This window comes from Thermobia domestica, chromosome 6 (genome assembly GCF_964235325.1).
Source record: "Thermobia domestica chromosome 6, izTheDome1.hap1.1, whole genome shotgun sequence".
Taxonomy (NCBI): domain Eukaryota; kingdom Metazoa; phylum Arthropoda; class Insecta; order Zygentoma; family Lepismatidae; genus Thermobia; species Thermobia domestica.
This window is the reverse complement of record NC_137459.1, coordinates 116,527,317-116,548,100: the sequence shown is the minus strand read 5'-3', so window position 1 is coordinate 116,548,100 and position 20,784 is coordinate 116,527,317. Positions and strand designations below refer to the sequence as shown.

Sequence of the window (20,784 nt, the reverse complement as noted above, 5' to 3'; positions counted from 1 at the left end):
CAAAAACAGTACGGCACTGCGAGTAATGGTATTTTGATAAGGATTCAGCGTCTGAGGAGCAGGTTCTGTCTTTGATTTTAGCAATTTATTCCAACCAGTAGTTATAGATATACTATTTCAAGTTTGAGAATTGAATTCCCATAGTTTGGAAGTCTACTGTAGTATCACACTGTGAAACGAAACTCACTTGTTTGATTACTATTATTATTATTACAACTGTTGCCATAGGGTTTACTTCAGGCCAATTATAACCATCTCCTAAATTTAAGTCTTGGTGTATTAGAGAAATGTTTCTGAGAGGCTTCTAGCCGATAGTGACGAGGAACATTTTTCAAGTAACTGTCTCTATTCCACACTACGCCAGTCACTGAAGAATAATCGGACACAATGCGATCAAGTCACTGGACCAAATTTCTGTGTAAACGCTACTCGAACGTTACAAAAGTGTTTTCTCGGAAGCTGTACGATCAACATTTCACGCTTCGTACCTGACGGCGTGAGACCTTAGCATCGGAAAGGTAAGAAGAAAAAAGCAGCCCCCACACGAAGACCATCAGAAACTAATACACGTTCAAATTTTAGCATATACAAAAGATCGTAATACTCAACATCTGTAGGGAAAATTAATTACACTTATCCCTCCAGCGCACAATCCTCTTTAATTTAAATAATGACTCCACTTTCTCAAGTCAACAATCTTCCGAAAGAAATTAAGTTATTAAAAGCACCCACCCACACGTTCCAGTGATAATGACGAAGTAATAGACGAAAACAATATTACAAACATCAACAGGGAGATGTTAATTTATGTGCTTAATTTTACCCAATGGATGACCAAGCACAAAATTCATATCAAAAGAATTAGGTTCTAAATAGAGGTGTATTTGTGATCGCTTCTACATTTATCTTCATTAATCACTTTCTTTTCTAGTTAAATCATATCAATCTCAACAGTGAATTGGCTACAAAAAAATCGTCTGAGAATATCCGACCAATGATCAACAGCTGTTGTTCATGCCATTACTGTTTTTGTATCAGATTTTTATTAGCAAATTTCCTAGAATGAGGGGGGACTTGGAAAAGCTATCACCAAGGTTTAAAATAAAGTTATACAACATACTTTTAATGTACTAAAAGCAACGATAAGTCTTTCTATTAATATTTAACTCATTTCATTGGATAATATACTTAAGAATCTCCTAGGCTGTCAAAATAATTTGATTTGGTTTGATTTTCAGCTTAACGTTCGTTTGAGCAGCGAGGCTATATGAGATGTGAGACCTACAATTTAACGTGAAATCCGAACCCCATCAGCTCCCGCAGGGAATCGAACCCGGGTGTTCCACGCCAAAGGCGCATAAGCTCACCACTTTAGCCATGAGGGGGCTCTGCCAAACCAGAGTTAAATCAAGAGACAAAGAAAAATGAACCAAAGTGAAGGAGTTTCCCTGGTATCTCCCTATAACTAAATCCCTGAATAATACCATTTATCTGTGTTGCAGTAAGTTGGTAACACGTGTGGTTTCTTTACACATTTTCCTCCGTTCAATACCTTCTGGGACTACATGACTCAGAAACTAGAGTAATGATTCGGCTCATACATTGAGAGGTAAGTTCTGTCTCATATACACAGCAAGAAATGAGATGTTAGGAAATTCAATTTGTCTACAACTGTTAGCATTCAACACCATGGCCATTGGCTTCCAGGAGTATTAGGAATCTATTAATTGGCAGTGAGAATTTGTATTAGTCGTTACTTTTTCCTGTGAGTGCACACAGGAATAACACATGACAAGACATTCATTCATATAAATGTTATCATAAAAATTCATACACTCACAAAACTATTTCTTGTGAAGGATTAGAGGAATTATACGTTACTTGGTGTAAATGTCAAATATATCACATAAATCTTTGCTAACAAAAAGTAATAACTAATGCACATTATCACTGTTATTAACTAGATATTTCTCATTCCCTAGGATGCTGAAGACCTTGGCGTTGAAACAACACACTAACAGTTGTCGACAAATGGAGTTGTTTTAACATGATCATTTTTTGCTGTGTAGTCTCAGAGTGCTATGCGTATATTATACTAACATGGACATAGGAGAGATAATAAAAGACGACTATTTCAGAACCACAACATAATGTACAACAAGAGATCTTTCCATACAAGCTCTTCTTTTATTCATTAATATGTTTCAAAGAAAAAGCACGATCTCAAAAACACCATAGTATTAGACCTATGCTTGTTTAAAATTATAGTCTTTATCGACAGTGTGATTTATGATTGGACATTTTTTCGAACATCTTTCTAGTCTTCTCGTCAAAAGAGATTAGAATGATTTTAACATATTTTTAAAAAACGAGAGGCAAATCGTTCTATATATTTAATGAATAATGGCTCTTACTTTGTAGGTCCACACACTTTGTAAATCCATATATTTTCTCCCAATCACTTCCTAACAGCCGTACAAATTACTTTCAATACATCGAAGAGTATGAAACAACGCCTCCGTAACTGCAACGATATGAGTTCCATTCAGGTAATGGACTTTCCACAGTCTTTTATTATTACGTACTTTTAATACGGTGGCTCAGTGCTACAATGGTTACCTCTGATGCGTGGGGTACCTGATTCGTTCCCCGGTCGGTGGACAACATCGTGCTCGTAGATTTTTTCGGGGTTCTCCTGTTTCCTCCCATGTTCATTACACCAATTTTTCTATCATCATTCACTTGTCTTAATTATCCGTCACCCAAAGGGGCATAATCACGGGACGTTAAACTAAGATATTTCATTTCATTTTCATTATGGATATCCCTATTTACGATTCGGCATTGAAGAGTTGTAGTCCGTAATTACATTTACTCTTTCCAGTTCAAACCCTGCTCTTTCTAATTTCTCATCATCCATTTTTATATTCAAATCCTACATATGCTTACATCTCTTTTTGCTGGAAAGGCATGTTAAACCAAAATCAAACAAACCAGGCTGTAACCGTGTTGAAAATATTCGGAAGGCTTCTAGTAACCTTAATATTTAGCTTACATCATTTCATAGAAACTTAAAATTCAGATAATAAGATGAATTTAGGGGGTTGAGCTTTTCATTCCAAGGTTGTTTTTCTGAATCTCTCTCTCTCTCTCTCTCTCTCTCTCTCTCTATATATATATATATATATATATATATATATATATATATATATATATATATATATATATATATATATACAGGGTGGTTCAGTAATGTTGGACAGCCCTGAATAAATCGGAAACCAGAAGAGATATTAGCAAGAGTGTGGTGGATCCAGATACTTGTGGAAGGGGGACGTCTTTTGAGGTACCACACAATGTTACCAGGTCAACAGTGTTGCCAGCTCAGTACAAAGTTGTATTTTTTTAAATGGAACATATAGAAGTTTATGCCATCAAAAGAATTACTACAGAATGTGAATACCAACAAGCGAAACCGCATCTGTCAGTGTTGCTAAATAAGGAAGCTATAAAGCTTCAAAGATCAAGAAATTAAAGTGTCCGTAGAGCAAAACTAGCAAAAAGGCAAGAAAAATAATACTACGGAATGAAAAGGAGTAACCGAAAGAGTAAACCAAAGAACGCACAGCATCCAGTGAGTAACAGGGTTGCCACAGCAAAGGGGGAAAAATTGAAAATTTTGCAGTTGCTATAGGAGGAAAAGTGCCCATATGACATAATGCTGGAAACACCATAGAAAGTCTATGTAAGACTCAGGAATCCTAATAGCGTTTGTTCGAAAGCGATATCTCTTACCGTTTCCGAGATACACCAAAGGTGTGCGGAGTTTGCAACACTGCATAATAATTCCCTCGCCCTCCAAACTACAGGAACGAGTAATGAAAATGATACGCCCAATAAAATGTAAGAACTACACGGGTTTAATCGTCAAATCAATTATGCAGTGTTGCAAACTCCGCACACCTTTGGTGTATCTCGAAAACGGTTAGAGATATCGCTTTCGAACAAACGCTATTAGGATTCCTGAATCTTACATAGACTTTCTATGGTGTTTCCAGCATTATGTCATATGGGCACTTTTCCTCCTATAGCAACTGCAAAATTTTCAATTTTTTTCCCCTTTGCTGTGGCAACCCTGTTACTCACTGGATGCTGTGCGTTCTTTGGTTTACTCTTTCGGTTACTTCTTTTCATTCCGTAGTATTATTTTTCTTGCCTTTTTGCTAGTTTTGCTCTACGGACACTTTAGTTTCTTGATCTTTGAAGCTTTATAACTTCCTTATTTGGCAACACTGACAGATGCGGTTTCGCTTGTTGGTATTCACATTCTGTAGTAATTCTTTTTATGGCATAAACTTCTATATGTTCCATTTAAAAAAATACAACTTTGTACTGAGCTGGCAACACTGTTGACCTGGTAACATTGTGTGGTACCTCAAAAGACGTCCCCCTTCCACAAGTATCTGGATCCACCACACTCTTGCTAATATCTCTTCTGGTTTTCGATTTATTCAGGGCTGTCAAACATTACTGAACCACCCTGTATATATATATATATATATATACAGGGTGGTTCAGTAATGTTGGACAGCCCTGAATAAATCGGAAACCAGAAGAGATATTAGCAAGAGTGTGGTGGATCCAGATACTTGTGGAAGGGGGACGTCTTTTGAGGTACCACACAATGTTACCAGGTCAACAGTGTTGCCAGCTCAGTACAAAGTTGTATTTTTTTAAATAGAACATATAGAAGTTTATGCCATCAAAAGAATTACTACAGAATGTGAATACCAACAAGCGAAAGCGCATCTGTCAGTGTTGCCAAAAAAGGAAGTTATAAAGCTTCAAAGAACAAGAAATTAAAGTGTCCGTAGGGCAAAACTAGCAAAAAGGTAAGAAAAATAATACTACGGAATGAAAAGGAGTAACAGAAAGAGTAAACCAAAGAACGCACAGCATCCAGTGAGTAACAGGGTTGCCAAAGCAAAGGGGGGAAAAATGAAAATTTTGCAGTTGCTATAGGAGGAAAAGTGCCCATATGACATAATGCTGGAAACACCATAGAAAGTCTATGTAAGAGTCAGGAATCCTAATCGCGTTTGTTCGAAAGCGATATCTCTAACCGTTTTCGAGATACACCAAAGGTGTGCGGGGTTTGCAACACTGCATAATTGATTTGACGATTAGACCCTTGTAGTTCTTACATTTTGTTGGGCGTATCATTTTCATTACTCGTTCCTGTAGTTTGGAGGGCGAGGGAATTATTATGCAGTGTTGCAAACTCCGCACAGCTTTGGTGTATCTCGGAAACGGTTAGAGATATTGCTTTCGAACAAACGCTATTAGGATTCCTGAATCTTACATAGACTTTCTATGGTGTTTCCAGCATTATGTCATATGGGCACTTTTCCTCCTATAGCAACTGCAAAATTTTCAATTTTTTCCCCCTTTGCTGTGACAACCCTGTTACTCACTGGATGCTGTGCGTTCTTTGGTTTACTCTTTCGATTACTTCTTTTCATTCCGTAGTATTATTTTTCTTGCCTTTTTGCTAGTTTTGCTCTACGGACACTTTAATTTCTTGATCTTTGAAGCTTCATAACTTCCTTATTTGGCAACACTGACAGATGCGGTTTCGCTTGTTGGTATTCACATTCTGTACTAATTCTTTTGATGGCATAAACTTCTATATGTTCCATTTAAAAAAATACAACTTTGTACTGAGCTGGCAACACTGTTGACCTGGTAACATTTTGTGGTACCTCAAAGGACGTCCCCCTTCCACAAGTATCTGGATCCATCAAATTCTTGCTAATATCTCTTCTGGTTTCTGATTTATTCAGGGCTGTCCAACATTACTGAACCACCCTGTATATATATATATAGGCATATATAGGCATATGTAAGCATATGTAGGATTTGAACCACATCGTACTTACTCGAAAATCGAACTTGAACTTCTCATATGTTCACCACTTGGCCACAAGGTGGTACAGGTAAATTCAATTCAGTTAATTACCAACCCCATTCTCGATTCTGCTGGGGGAGTGGCTCGGAAGCTTCATTTTCGCTACTTTCAACATACTTTAGAGAAACTATGGTTATGTTATTTCAAATATTGATATAAAACGACGTAGCTTAAGTCAGTGTATATCATTTTCTTCGTCGCTGATATTTCATATTGTAGTGCAAGCTTTATTTATTACTTTAAGCTACAATTAATACATAATGACTGCATGTAACACCTTTCTAAGTGATTTTCAAGTGCGAAGATGAGTACTCAAATAATTTTCAATAGCTAACCACTACAGAATATGTAAAGGTACCTGGACACTAATTGAAATCAAGCGAATTCATGCATATCCAATTGTCACTTTTGCGAACTGTTGTAGGTTCTACTCCAACCAATTGTCAGGTTGTTATGGACAACATCGTATTCGTGCATTTTTTCGGTATTCTCCTCTTCCTGTTTCGTTGTACCAAAAAGAAAATCAGCTAAACAGAATAGAAAGAGAGATGAAACCTAGTCATTACATGAAGTCGCTTGCTTCAATTTTAGTCAAAGTTAAAAGGAATTTCAATAAAAGAATATAAATCCAAAAATAAGACTGTCAAGTGTGGGCTTACAAAACGAATCATACAAAAAAAATCATGACACGGACAAAAAACTTCGCTGCTGATGTTCCTGTTAAACCCTACCCAATTATTCTGAAAAGTGGAATAGCCTTAAAATAATGATATAGTTACACCTTAATAAATACATAAATATCTTCTGACGAAGTATTAAATGACGCTTTGTTGTACAGACAAGTCAAAGGCATGTATTGACAGGTTTCTATTTGCTGCAAAAAGAATGGGTTTTAAAGATATTTTAAAACCTCAGAAATGCCAGTAAAACCCACTTCTATGGAAAGATGATAAGAAGGTAAAGCTATAACTGAGCAATGCAGTGGCGTACGATTAAATTTTATCCGGGAAGGGTTCGAGAAAATGTTTATATACTATTTTGTGAGAGACTAATAATATATCACTTAGGTTCGGAGTTACCATGACTGTAAACTGTTAATAGAATATATACTCCCTACTTCCACAATCTCTAAATAACGTACTGCCGAATATACCGGTTACAAAATTGAACACCACATTTATACAGATTTTCTTGATACTTAAAATTCTGCTTACATGAATATAATTCTTATTTACAAAAAGGTAACACTTAAACCTTACTTTATTTTTTTTTCTTTACAGTTTTCAAACCAAAGATGGCAAATGATGTTTGACTTACACAATATTGCTCTTGGATTAACGTTCAAAATAAATAAATAAATAAATAAATAAAACGCCGTGCACTATTGGCAAACTGTAAAACCATCTTCAGGATTTATACGAATTTCCCGATAAATACTCAGAAAAGCTAGGTTAGTAAGTCAATATTGGCCCATTGTATTCCGCAAATAGCTTTTTAGCTTCTTGAACAATGAAGTTTCTTTCAGCTGAAGCATCCGGCACAGGTTAAGTAGCAAGTATTTGCGATATTTCCATATATTAAGATAAAATGTGTGATTGCACTTCACCAATGCAATACTGTTTGAGGATTTCCACTTAGTATAGTGTTGTTCCACTTTGACTTTTACAGTTCATATTCACAAAGTGTAGTAATCACGGGATTAAGGTTAAACATCTTGGAAGAACTGTGCATACTTTCTAAGTACAGTAGTAGAGATATCCTTACCTAAACGGATCTGAATGAACACCTAAATATTTGTTAGGATGTGTTTGTGGTTTATAAACCACACTCTCTTAATTCTGAAATAACCATCTAAAACTCATATGAAAACTGATCCTTCTCTTCTGGATCACATGCATTAATTTTGTTGAGAAGAAATTGATTCCTCAATATTTATTTCAACTGTAATGTCAATATCTATGAGTAACGATCTTCAGATACAAATTGATTGAGTGTCTGCATTGGAATGTCAACAATTTATTAGCATTAAAGTATCATTAACATGTTGACACGTCTGCATAAAATCCAAAATTGGATATTTTCAATTCTCAACCGCGTCCTATGATAGCATTATGCCTATAGTAGATTAAGACAACTACAGAAGATTTAAAGTTTAACATTGGTAGTGTTTATGATTCTAAAAATTAAATTCGAACATGTACGATGCTAAGCTGTAAGCATTCTTTGAATTGAGTACAAAAGACGTACGAAGAAGTATACCTCATTGGACATTGTCCACTAACGTCAGAATGATGTGAACAAATTGTTATTGTATTAAAATAATAATTCTTGAAAAAAATGTTTTGGACCTCAGAACCCCCTACTGTACGGCTATGGGGTAGTGGGTATGGATCAGTGTGTTCAAATTATACACTGACGAACTATTATTAGCCACTTGCACGAAAAAGGAAAAAAATCAGAGCCGTAACAATAATTATTAAATTCTAAAGGTACGGAGAAGGAAGTGCAATGTTATACTTCTTCTGGAATCCTAATCCTAATTTACATTTAACAACACAAAGTATTTCAAATCTAGGAGTTACCTCATCGCTAAGACTACTCAATGATTACCATTTAATGCAAATATAAGGTAGATTACCATTTAGTGTAAATATAAGGTAGATTCCCTGCGAAGACGCATGTTCTATGTAGCACATAAGTCAGTTGGCACTGCTATCATAGTAGCTACTTACGCAGTGGTTTACACAATGTTGACATTATTAGTGATGGCTGATAAGACTCATGCTGTTGTTAGTGACAGTTGACAACAATGAATACAAAACTTTCTACAGAACAACTTGTTTTGGTACTGCTTGACTGGCCCCCTGTTCACCAGATCTTACCCAGATGAACTTTTCCGTCTGCAATATAGTAAAAAATAACGTTATTTCCTTGAATATTTGTGATGTGGAACATTTAAAGGAAGGAATTCCATCTGCATTGAAAGCGTACACTCTGAAAATTTTTGACAGATCTAGTATTTCAGTGCTGCAAAGATGTGAACTTCATGTCCAACACAATGGAAGCAACTTGTAGCATTTTTTGTAGGTATATCTTGTGTATTTGAGCACCACATTTGATTTGAATTTCACCTCTATATTAAACATATAATATTGCCAACTGAATTATGGGCCACCTTTTAGTTCGGTTTGGTTTCATTTGAGATTAATGTTCTTTTTCAGCACCGAGCTTATATGAGACGTGGAATTACGGTTTACTGTGAAGTCCAAGCCACGCGGGCTCCCACTGGGAATAGACCCCAAATTCCGTCCTGAAGACTCAAGCGATTGTCATTTAGCTAGGAGGGTGCTCCCACATAAAGCTCGATTAGTTGGTTTTGAGTTTCAAGTCACTTAGAGCACAGATGTTACACGAGATGTGGACATACAGCTTAGTATGGGATCCAACCACATGTGCTCTCACCGGGTACCGAATCTGGGTCTCTGACTACGCATATGCTAACCACATACCCACGACAGCTTATGTACACAGTTCAAATTCAACATAAAACTGATTAAAGCTTTCTTGTTTTCTGTGAACTCGGTGAAAAAAAAACGCTCGACTTCTCCAATAAACGTAGTGCCCATACTTTTCCCCTGTGTGTTGTCTTGGGTTCGATTCTCTGTAAGCCACATGATTACCATATTCCTGTGAATGGTTACGATTCCATATTAAACTGTCGGCACACGTATCTTCTAGTCGTCTATTTTTCAGACCTTATACTGAAAATAAAGCTGCTAATTAGCCCTTTCGCTCCAAATACTATATATCAAACCACCATAGCTAGAATTCATAAATCACAATAAAATAATACCATAGGACAAACTGGTTTCAGAACAACTAGACATAGTTTGTTAACATCTAGAAAATAAAGGTCACAAATGTGTGAACACAGAACTTCATTCTACTTACAGCAAAGATTCCTGTACGTTTTCTGTATGTTTCATGTGTTTCATGCATAACTAATATACATAGTAATAGTAAACTTTTGACCTCGCGAAAGGTTATCTCACAGTTTTCTTAGAAAAGTGATTACATCCATGATCCAAACGTACATATGAATTAATCTGACAATATACAAATATATATATATATATATATATATATATATATATATATATATATATATATATATATATATATATATAATAAATACGTAATTGTCATACATGTAGCAAGATATATCAATTATAGTAGATTTCTTAAAAAAGGAACAATTCAACTGATAAGAACTTCACTAGCAGTAACAAATAGAATGCATTCCACTCTTAGAAAAAACATGTAAGTACATAGATCATTTGAATCCTTGGATATGCAAAATACTGAAAACTGTGATACACAATACTCGCGGAAAGAAAGTAAAATACAAATTGTAATGTTGGTTTCCTTTAAAAAGAAAAGGAAACTAAAAAGAAACCAGTTGAGAATTTTCCAAGAGCATTGTCAGAACGAACTTTTAAAGAATGGAGAGATGATGCGGGAAGGATAATTGTGATTGTTCCTACATGTAAACCGTTTTATCCGCATCATCTTCTCTTTCTCGCAAAAATTCGCAAAATATCATCTCTCTATGACTTACGGCTCCCAAGATATGACTCCTTAAATCTCCCAAAATTAGAACTTTTTTGGACAATATCTGGCAAACGATGGCCAGTAGCCACCGGTTACAATTTGAAACCAAAATATTCACCATCATCTTAGGTATTGATCAACACCAATATGATATCTCTATGACTTACGGTTTCCGAGATATGGCTCCTTAAATCTCCCGAAATCGGTCAATTTTTGGAAAATATCTCGAGAACGGTAAGACTGACGCGAAAAATTTCACCACTTTCGCAGATAGTTTTTGATGCTCTATCAAATAGAGGGCTCAAAATTGAAAAGTAAAATCGCAAATAACAAACAGACAGATAGACACACGCACACACAGAGAATTCAGTAACAAACTTTTTAAGTTCGTTGAAAATATCAATAAAATAATAAGCAAATAGGGATCAAATTTTTGAAAGTCAGTACCCTGTTAATTTCAAATTTCGAAGCACAATACCAGCCATACATATTTGTAGGCCTCAAATAGATAAATAGAAGGTAAACCTCATCCACGGGGCAGGCCTGTATGTTGGAAGTTTTTGGTTGGTTGGAGTCTAGCGTCCCTTTCAGCACCGATGTAACAAAAGACACAGACCTACAGATTAAAGTGGAATCGGAACCACCATAATGCGTTCAAATTTCAATGATCTAACAACAGAAACCACACCCTGTGCACCAAAGGGGCCAGCATTGCCACTAAATTAACAGTGAAGGCTCCTTGGAAGTTTGGTTTACGAAATTACTTTCTCAGAACAATATTTCAACTCAATACACACATTTGTCGTCCCCTAGTATCGTTTTTTTAAAAAAAAATCAGAAAGTGGATTACTAAAAAAAAAAAAAAAAACATATTTTCGAAAATAGAAAAGAATAAATTGACAGCCCAGAAATAACTCATGGATGTTAGTATAACTTGTAAATGATATGAATGTGTCTCTCGCGGGAAACTGTTAAAACATCATTCGAATCACTTTGTTGAGTTGAGTTGATTTTAGTTTAGCGTCCCTTTCAGCAGCGAGGCTATATGAGACGTGGACCTACTGATTAACGTGGAATCCGAACCACATGAGCTCCCGCCGGGAATCGAACCCGGGTCTCCCACGCCACAGGCGCGTATGCTAACCGCTTAGCCACGAGGGAGCTCTCGAATCACTTTGTGTCAGTTCTTTTACAAATAATGTGTTCATAAATCCAAAATGGATATTTGTTTATTAACGAAGTTTCAAATATCATTAGTCCTTGCAGTAGAACCATGCAGAGGAGTACGGAATATTGAGTGGGAAGTATGAAAGTTTTCGAAAAGAAGTCGACCACAGCCTTTATTTAAAGGTATTTCATTTCGTTATGCTCAATAGGTATGAGGAAAATTGTAGTTTACAAAATTCACACAAAAAGGTTCTTCATTATATTTCTTTAGAATCAATAGTTTCGAAAATATCGACTGAATTATGACTAAACAGAAATAGGGTCTAAGATTTTTAACTTGAGACTGCAAAATATCTGCAAAAATAAGCATCAGACGGGAAAAAATGTTAGAAACAAGTTAATATTTTGGACAGAGAAATTCATCTTAGATAAAATTAGCCCACACTTGCCCCCTGAGAATGGAGTCGGGCAAACATGGAAAACTCAAATGGATATCCCCATTTTTCCTTTTTTATTATTGCAGATTCAGATTCTGTAAGGACAAACAAGTATTTTTTTTTTTCGAAACAGTTTCCTCGATTCATGATAGGCTATATGATGCTGTAATTATTGAAAAGTAGTTTCACTTCAGTTCCTTTAATTGGGAGCCTCCTAGCTTAGAGAAATTAGAAGAAAAAGGCAAACCTTCGAAAAAAATCCCCGTTAAAATATATAGGAATGAATAGTGCCAGCTGTCCCGTTTAATGTAGTCGCTACCGCTATTGCCTTTCATGCGAGCGGTCCCGGGTTGGATTCACAGCAGTGACACTCAGTTTCCCCGTTATAGCTTTTCCTGTAATGATTTTCTACTCGCAGTTTCTGTCCAAAAATCACGAGTCTTGGAGTCGATTCCGAGCCAAACGTTGAAAAATTTCTTGGCTCTATCTGAATCCTGAATAAAAAAAAAAGGTTTTTGAAACTTCTTTTCTTTTATCTTCAACTGAAACAAAGCTACACACACTAATCGGGGAAAATGTGCATATGGATTATATTTTAGATAAAGAGCTATACATTTTAGACGTATTCCGCCTTATGCACAGTCGTTTTGACGCATGATTAGCGTCATACTAAAAGTCTGACTACTGCAGGAAACATATGTTAGTCGAACTCTTAAGTATGGCACTAATCACGTGACAAAACGGCTCTGCATAAGGCCCATTATGTTTGAGGTGAGAGGAAAACTACGGAAACAACAAGTTTTATAGATGCTATAATTTATTTCCTCTTGGCTGGATTGTATAGCATCCTTACTTATTTTATTCATTTTTTTTTAAATATGAGTGTTTTTCAAAAGTAATTTTTGATTTGCAATTTGTTTTCAAGTATTTCATATTAAAGGAAAAATCGGCATTTAAAGGAAATACAGTTTATATGAAGCACGAATGCATATATAATTTCATTTTTATCTTTATGTTCATGTTTCGTTCTTCCATGGATGCAGAAGTTATTTTATTGCATTTTTTACTAATTTTTGAGAGTTTAATTTCATTTTCGATGTTATTTTGTACTGTTTATGCATGATGGGTCGTCATTCCGTTAAAACGGTTAATAAAAATGCAAAACTGCATTCAGAGTGATTGATTTTGTGTCAAATTCTGAAACTTAACGCGTTGCTCGATGCTTAATTCATAATCCTTAATTACAATCATCTCAATGTGTTACTTGTGAAAAGGAAAAACTGAGGGAAAGTTGAGTTAGTAATGAAATTTTCGTATAATTTTCATCCTTATAAACTTCATGGATTGAATAGATTATGTAGTATCTTAATAGTGATTTACAGTATATTAGTACTAAATAGCAGTTTATATTTAGATTTTTTTTTTTTTTACATAGAACCCCCACCCTCCTCTGCAGTAGTTTAAACCTTAATTCTGGTTCTCTACTAATAGTGCAAGATTTAAATGCAGTAAAGATTAATATAATACATTAGAAAATGTAACTATCTCATTTTTCTGAGACGGATTTTAGAAAGTAATTCACATTCTGAGATCGAACTTGACCAAGACCAGTTATTTCCAAGAGAAAGCCACACAATTATATTATTTCGGTCTAAAACCACGAAATTCATGAATGAGGAATCAGCACGTCGATAAAAATCCAGAGAACCTCTAAAAGTATACAAGTTTTTTTTTTCAAGCCACGTTGAGTGAGGTTTACCTGAGTTTTCTTCATTCACACCAGCCAAATGACGGCATGGTACCTCACATAATGGTACTCGGCCGCTTCCCTCCTTCCCCAATTTCCCGGGTATACTGATCGCCGAAGGACGTCATCCATCATACATGGCAGGCTAACATGGTCATACATAGCGAAAAGCCGGAAATCTTATTCCTAATCCTGAGTAGTACAAATAATGACGAAGAATGCCTGTGTCAATTCTTGAACCAGCTGACGTACATGTTCTTTGTTAACATATCATCGTGACTGTCACCAATCAGCATAAAGATTCCAAAAAATATGGATTCGGCATTAATATCGGTGTTTCTGATTATTTTTACGTCACGTCCATCCCATTCCCCTAGGTGCTAGGGATGTCTTACGCACACAGTATGAATTCTGTTTTCAGATTTAATATTATATACGTGTATGTCCACTTGTTTTTAAAAATGAGTTGACAAACCCGAGTTTCATCTTCCTAACACGAGAAGATCGTGAGGCATTCTACTTTTAGCATGAATCTTAAACCATCACTTCCCTTTTAAACCTGCTCTTCCTCCATTAGGGTAGGCATCAAAATATTCTAAATAGCCAATGGTCTTGCAAACTTTAGTCTTTTTAATACGACTACTTCGAAGTATGTCATGGAAACGGTGTAGGTTTGTATACCAAACAAACGAACACTCCGTTTTACAAACCACCTCTCCCATTAGGATACGCTTGAAATATTTTAAATAGCTTAAGGTCTCTTCCAGACTATACTCTCTTCAATACAGTTACTTACAATTATGTCAAGCAAACAGTGTGAGTTTGTGTATCAGACAAATAAAAATACAAATTTTCATTTCATATATAAGATAAACCACCTCTTTCTGTTTGAGAACTCCTCGTCTCCCCTTATCATAAGCATTAAAATTTTTAACAAGCCTATAGCCTCATTCAGACCATGGTCTTCTCGATGCAGTTACTTACAAATATACCAAGCAAACAGCTTGGATTTGTATACCGGACGAACAAGCAAACATGCATTTTTATATATAACATTACAGTGATGTGCGTTATTTGTGTTCCGACATAATTCAGTCTATACCTTTGAAATGACTGATTACAGGAGGGAAAAATTCAAGGAACTTTTTGTGAAGAATTCATAACCTACAATTACTCTCATAACTATTTTCATTGAAAACTTATTTTCGATACAATTAAAAAAGAATAGGATTCCTCCCGTTCAACCCTCAGAAAGGAGAGCTCAAATTAAGGTACTTTCCAGAGTATGCTGAGGACATCAAAACAAAGCTCTCCATAAAAATCAAGCTCGTTCGGAATTTTTTCGAACTTTTTTGCAAATATAAAGACTTGGCCGATGAAATCAAAAAGTTATAGATATGTCAGAAAGTTACAGTAAGACCAATCATTATCTGAACTACAGCAATTGTCCCTGAAAGTACTGTGACAAAACTTGAACATATAAACGCAAAACATCTCCTAACAAATGCATAAAAATCAGTAATACTAGACACTTGTCATATGGTCAGAAAGTTCTTCGGAGAAGAACTCTTCAAATAATCTGCTCTTGCCAGAAACGGCCGTCAGATTAACCTGAAACTGGTTTAAGCCGAGATACAACAGTAATAATAATAATAATAATAATAATAATAATAATAATAATAATAATAATAATAATAATAATAATAATAATAATAATATCATTATCATCATCATCATCATCATCATCACCTTATTTTAACAGCAATACTTCTCAGTTCGTGAGTAACGCTAGCTGCTAACAGTTAACAGTCGCTCCTTCGCTACATTCACTCCGGATCTGCCTTTCTTTGAAAAAAGAGCCGTATTGAGTGTTAATAAAGTTAGACCCTAAAATTAATAATATACTAGCTGAACCTGCGCTAGTTCTAATATGAGCGTGAATCTCGTTCCCACTTCTCACTATATCTGTGCAACTCCCTTTACGAACACAAGTAAAGGACAGGAAGACTCTGGCAATAGACCAACATATAAATATAAAATTTTAACATATAGAATGTTGGGGGGAGTTTGTGGCGAACTCGGATAAGTGATAGATGATACCAAATGCATTTTTTCTTATAATTCCATATCCGAGTACGCCTCATTATGGGTCCACAAGCCTTCGAATTTGCTAGCTTGCAATTGGTTTTGTCACTCAGATTAAAGCAAAATGCCTGAAAAGTCAATCAACTCGCTACACGTAGCTCCTCTACTGGTTGTCTTTCACAGGGGTATCAACCTTAACACTAGTGGCGATGTTAAACTAATAGGGCCAAAACTACGCCTAAAATGTGGAATAGAAAAATAAAGACACATTTTAAAAAACTGAATGATACCTGGCAAATCTACACAAAATTTGGAATCGACCCGCGAAAACGGCATGTTTCTCGTACTTGTGGTTTTTGAGATCTTATTGTTAAAAGGATTGGCGACAAACATACAAACTTTTCATTGGAGACAAGCATATAAACTTAGCATTTTAATATATAGACTAGCTGAACCTGCGCTCTTTACACAGCGCATCATTCACAAATGAGCATGAATCTCCTTGTTATTCCTTACATCTGTATATATCCCTTTACAAACACATGTGAAAGACGTCTTGATAAAAATTGGCAAGAGATACCATAAAGGGGAGATTTTTTCGATTACTTTTTCAATATCTCGCACCGTTTGAAAGATTTGAGCCTACTTCCTGTTGGAGTTTTTAATTCATGTATGATCAGTGTTTTCTTTCTTCTTGCATACAGTATGTAATAAGCAAATACATTACACACACAACTAATTATAATGTCAGTGATATATGGCGTTCATTGGGCAAAACACTCCAAACAATAAAGTTTCAACTTAGAGTGCAGAAATAGTTATCCTTCGTTTTTCATTATCATTTGGCCATGAAATCAACGCCTGAGGTTTATGCAACCGCCGTTTACAACTATGTGGTATTGGAATGTATAATGCATAGGATATGATGTTTTAGTTTTTTTCTTCTAATTTGAACACTTCCAGTGTATGCGTAAAACTCTAATAAAGAAATGATGGCCATGCTTTTTTAAAATATTCGATTAGAACTGGACAATCTACATAAAATTTGCAGTCGATCAGTGAAAACGACATCTTTCTAGAGCCTGTAGTTTCCGAGATCTCATTGTCAAAAGTATTGGCCACAAACATATAAACGTTCACATACGTATAGTTTAAAAGAACTCCAAAGATCGCAGCACAATTCACTTGCATTGATTCTGGAAAAGGCTTAATAAGATACAAAGGATTTGAGCAATAATTTAAAATGGATAAACTTTATGAAAAACGGATCTATTCAAAATAAATTATTTAAAGTACACATACTTTAAAATATTTGCCTTTATTAAACATGAAATCACATATAACCGTATGTCAAAGGTTTGAAATCCAAAGTTATGGGTTGGAGCTCAGACGCCTTTGTTGTTATTGTAGCATTTCAATAGATAGATAAAGCTATATGAACTGAAATAAAATCATTGATACTTCCAGTTGACGCGGGAAGTTGAAATTTAGCATGTTTATAATCCTAGTATAGAAACCACTAGGAGAACTGTCAAAGTATACTTTCTTACATCTTTAGGAGGTAACATGGGAATGAAAATTTTCAATGTTATTTAAATGAGTGTATTTCGGTATATATTTCATGATTTAAATAGTCTGACAAGGAGAAGGCACACTTTGGTAAGTGAACTTCAGGGCCATTTTTTGCGAGGTGGTAGTGCACATTTAAAGAGTAATATTACAAACTGGGAAAGAGCAATGGGCAAAAATGACGGAGAAATACCGTCTTAAAGTTTTCTACTCGACGCATATATCGTACGACGCGCAAACTTATCAAGCGACGGCGTGACAGAGTGAGAAGAATCAGCGACTCAAGTGCAAAGGGTCCCGGGTTCGATTCTCGTTCGAGTCAATTTTTTTTCTTGTTTTTTGCTTCAACCAATAAAGTAGGCATTTGTAACTAGAAGCAAAATATTAATTCACCATATGTTTATAATGAATAAAACAACAGAAATTTTCAATCACTTGTAAATTCTTTTGATGTTCCATGTTAACTAGGAACAGATCCTCTAACTGATGCTGGTATTACACGAATGCACTGCGACAAACACGTTGGACACGGTAATCACTAAACTACTTGGCACAAGTGTCACATTCCCACACCCAGGATAAAAAGCGCATTTTAATAACAAATGACTAACAAAATAAAGAAACAAAATTCATCATTATAGCAGTTATTCTTTCTCTTGCGGCCTCGTAACACGCAAGTTCAGAACAGGAAGAGCATTTCAGGTGGACTGAACTACGCCACGACTATTTGCATGCCAGGGAACACTAACCAGAACGCGAACTTCTGCAAAAACAACGAACGCACCTTTTTCCCCTCGCCCCGCCGTACTTCAGCTGTTAGACACATGTTGCTATCACACTAACATGTTTCTCTACATGACAACTGCATGCACGACATAAAACAGAAAAAAAAAGATACCAATGCACAACTTCTTTCTCAAGTTACACGATCGCATTTCAAAAGCCAAACACGAACTGCAGATACCAAATGAACGACTCCTATCTAATTAAACATTCTATCATCTAATAAGCTATTTGTATCTCCCACAGCTACCTAAGGGAGGCTAACTGGTTTTATTTAGTTCACCGATGCAGGGTACGGTCAGCCATGCAATTTCTATTTCTACAAGTAATGTTTTGTCGTCTATTCATTTATTATTATTATTATTATTATATTCAATTAATAATGTAGATAACACATTGCTCAATAAAACAGATACATATGAATAAACAGATGTTGCGGTATCGTTTACCAATAAAAGTTTGTCTTCAACAACTCAACGAATTTAGTTTTATCTGAAGTTTGGGAAATAGCAGAAATGTAGATAATCTTACGAACCTTGAGTTACTCATATTGTAAGCTTACACGAAACTGCTTTCAACGTTACACTAGCATTAGGTGAATTACCTTTGGCTTTGGTAATTTATACATTGCTGAAAATGCTCTGTACGCGCTATCAATAAGTTTACTGAAATATCTACATTCTCTGACGTATTAGTGTCAATGCCGGTAATTCATTCCTTATATTTTTTGGAGTTGAACATTTACCTATGGATAATTAATGCTTGTGTACACTCTTATTTCACTTACTAATAAATCTAATATGACCCAACAACGAACATGTGAGCTAGGCCTCTTCATACACACGATAGTATTTCCAACGTATAGCTATTACAAAAGCAAGTAGTATAAATCTGTCGGAGTCGGTTATTTTGTCTATTTCCACTGTCATTACAATCGTTTCCTCGTTGAAGTATCACTCAAATTTAAAAGTACTTTCATGAAAAAAAAAATGAATCTAATATAAATAAAGAGTTCGTTTGTCTGTGTGCGGCCTGGGGATCAGACGAGTGAACCGAGAATTACCAAATTGGGGTCACGGGTACCTTGGTAAAGGCCCCAGACCAAGATTAAGCGTTCTTTTTTTCAAATTTCGACCCAGGGGAGTTTATCGGGACATTTAAAAGTAGTAGAAAATGACCAATATTAGTGTCGAATCCATAGTTTTCGCGGTCGCTGAGATCAATGGCGAAACTCCGATCGCATTAAGGTTGGTTTAAAGGGACAAGTTTTGTCCATAGATGGCAGTACAATCTTCGTATCTCTTCCATGTGTTTTTTACCTTTCACGAAAATTTACAATTTCTTTTACAAATTTCAACGTAGAGACTTCAAATTTTTAGAGAAGGAACTTCATAACCTATTAAAAGGAACAATCCGTGCCATTTTTTTATTTAGAATTTTCTTCATTGTTGAAATGGCTTGATTGTTGAAATGGATATCCAAACCTTTAACAATGGAACTGTTTCAACAATGAAGAAAATTCTAAATAAAAATCGGCACGGATTGTTCCCTTTAATAGGTTATGAAGTTCCTTCTCTAAAAATTTGAAGTCTCTACGTTGAAATTTGTTAAAGAAATTGTAAATTTTCGAGAAAGGTAAAAAATACATGGGAGATATACGAAGACTGTAGTGACATCTATCGGCGAAACTTGTCCCTTTACACTAACATTAACTTCCAAATTCATCCCATTCGGCTGCGAGCCGGGGGTCACAGGGGAATACCGAAACATGTAAAAGGAATCCAAAATGACCGATATTTGTGTCAAATCCATACTTTTCGCGGTCGCTGAGATGAATAGTGATACTCCAACTAGTGTTGACTTCCAAATACAATCCCCATGCGAAGAATGGGTATTTCAGCTAGTAATAAATAGAAAAACTCACTAAAATGATTACATTTATAGTGTGTTAATACCTACCTTCGAACATTCTGCAACTCTGAACTCAACATACTAGTTCTTGTTGGAACTGAACATGCATTTCGTCAATTCCTGTAATATAAAAGGAGAAATAATAGTTATATCTTTCATCACAGCAAAAATTAAAATGAGTTAATACAGTATTTAGCAAAATATTTCATTTAAAACTCATAGACAGAAATAAATTATATTAGTTTACATTTTCTTTAGTTAACATAAAGTCTGCGCACATTGAACTCAGCCTAGAATAAAATGATTGAAGTTTATTCCATATACGGATCGAGTACTGTCGTTAATCGTGATTCAGGCACAATAATGTTCTAGTGCTACCATACTTCTCAACTTTGACGAGTATTCCTAAATTTTCCGCCGTAGCAGACTAAGATAGATTCTTACTACGTATCATGTAATCTCTGTGCTGAATGAGTTGAGTTTGGGGTTTTGCGTCCCGTTTAGCA

At 35.5% G+C, this 20,784-nt stretch overlaps 1 protein-coding gene across 2 annotated transcripts in view; it reads right to left on the bottom strand.

Annotated features, from left to right (window-relative positions):
- The window catches only part of LOC145688161 (uncharacterized), a 351,061-nt gene that overhangs the window by 179,934 nt on the left and 150,343 nt on the right, over positions 1–20,784 (bottom strand). For both annotated transcript variants that reach the window (XM_081761987.1, XM_081761989.1), the window contains exon 2: positions 20,327–20,398. The gene's annotated coding sequence lies outside the window, so the exon portion shown is untranslated. The remainder of the gene's footprint in view (positions 1–20,326; positions 20,399–20,784) is intronic.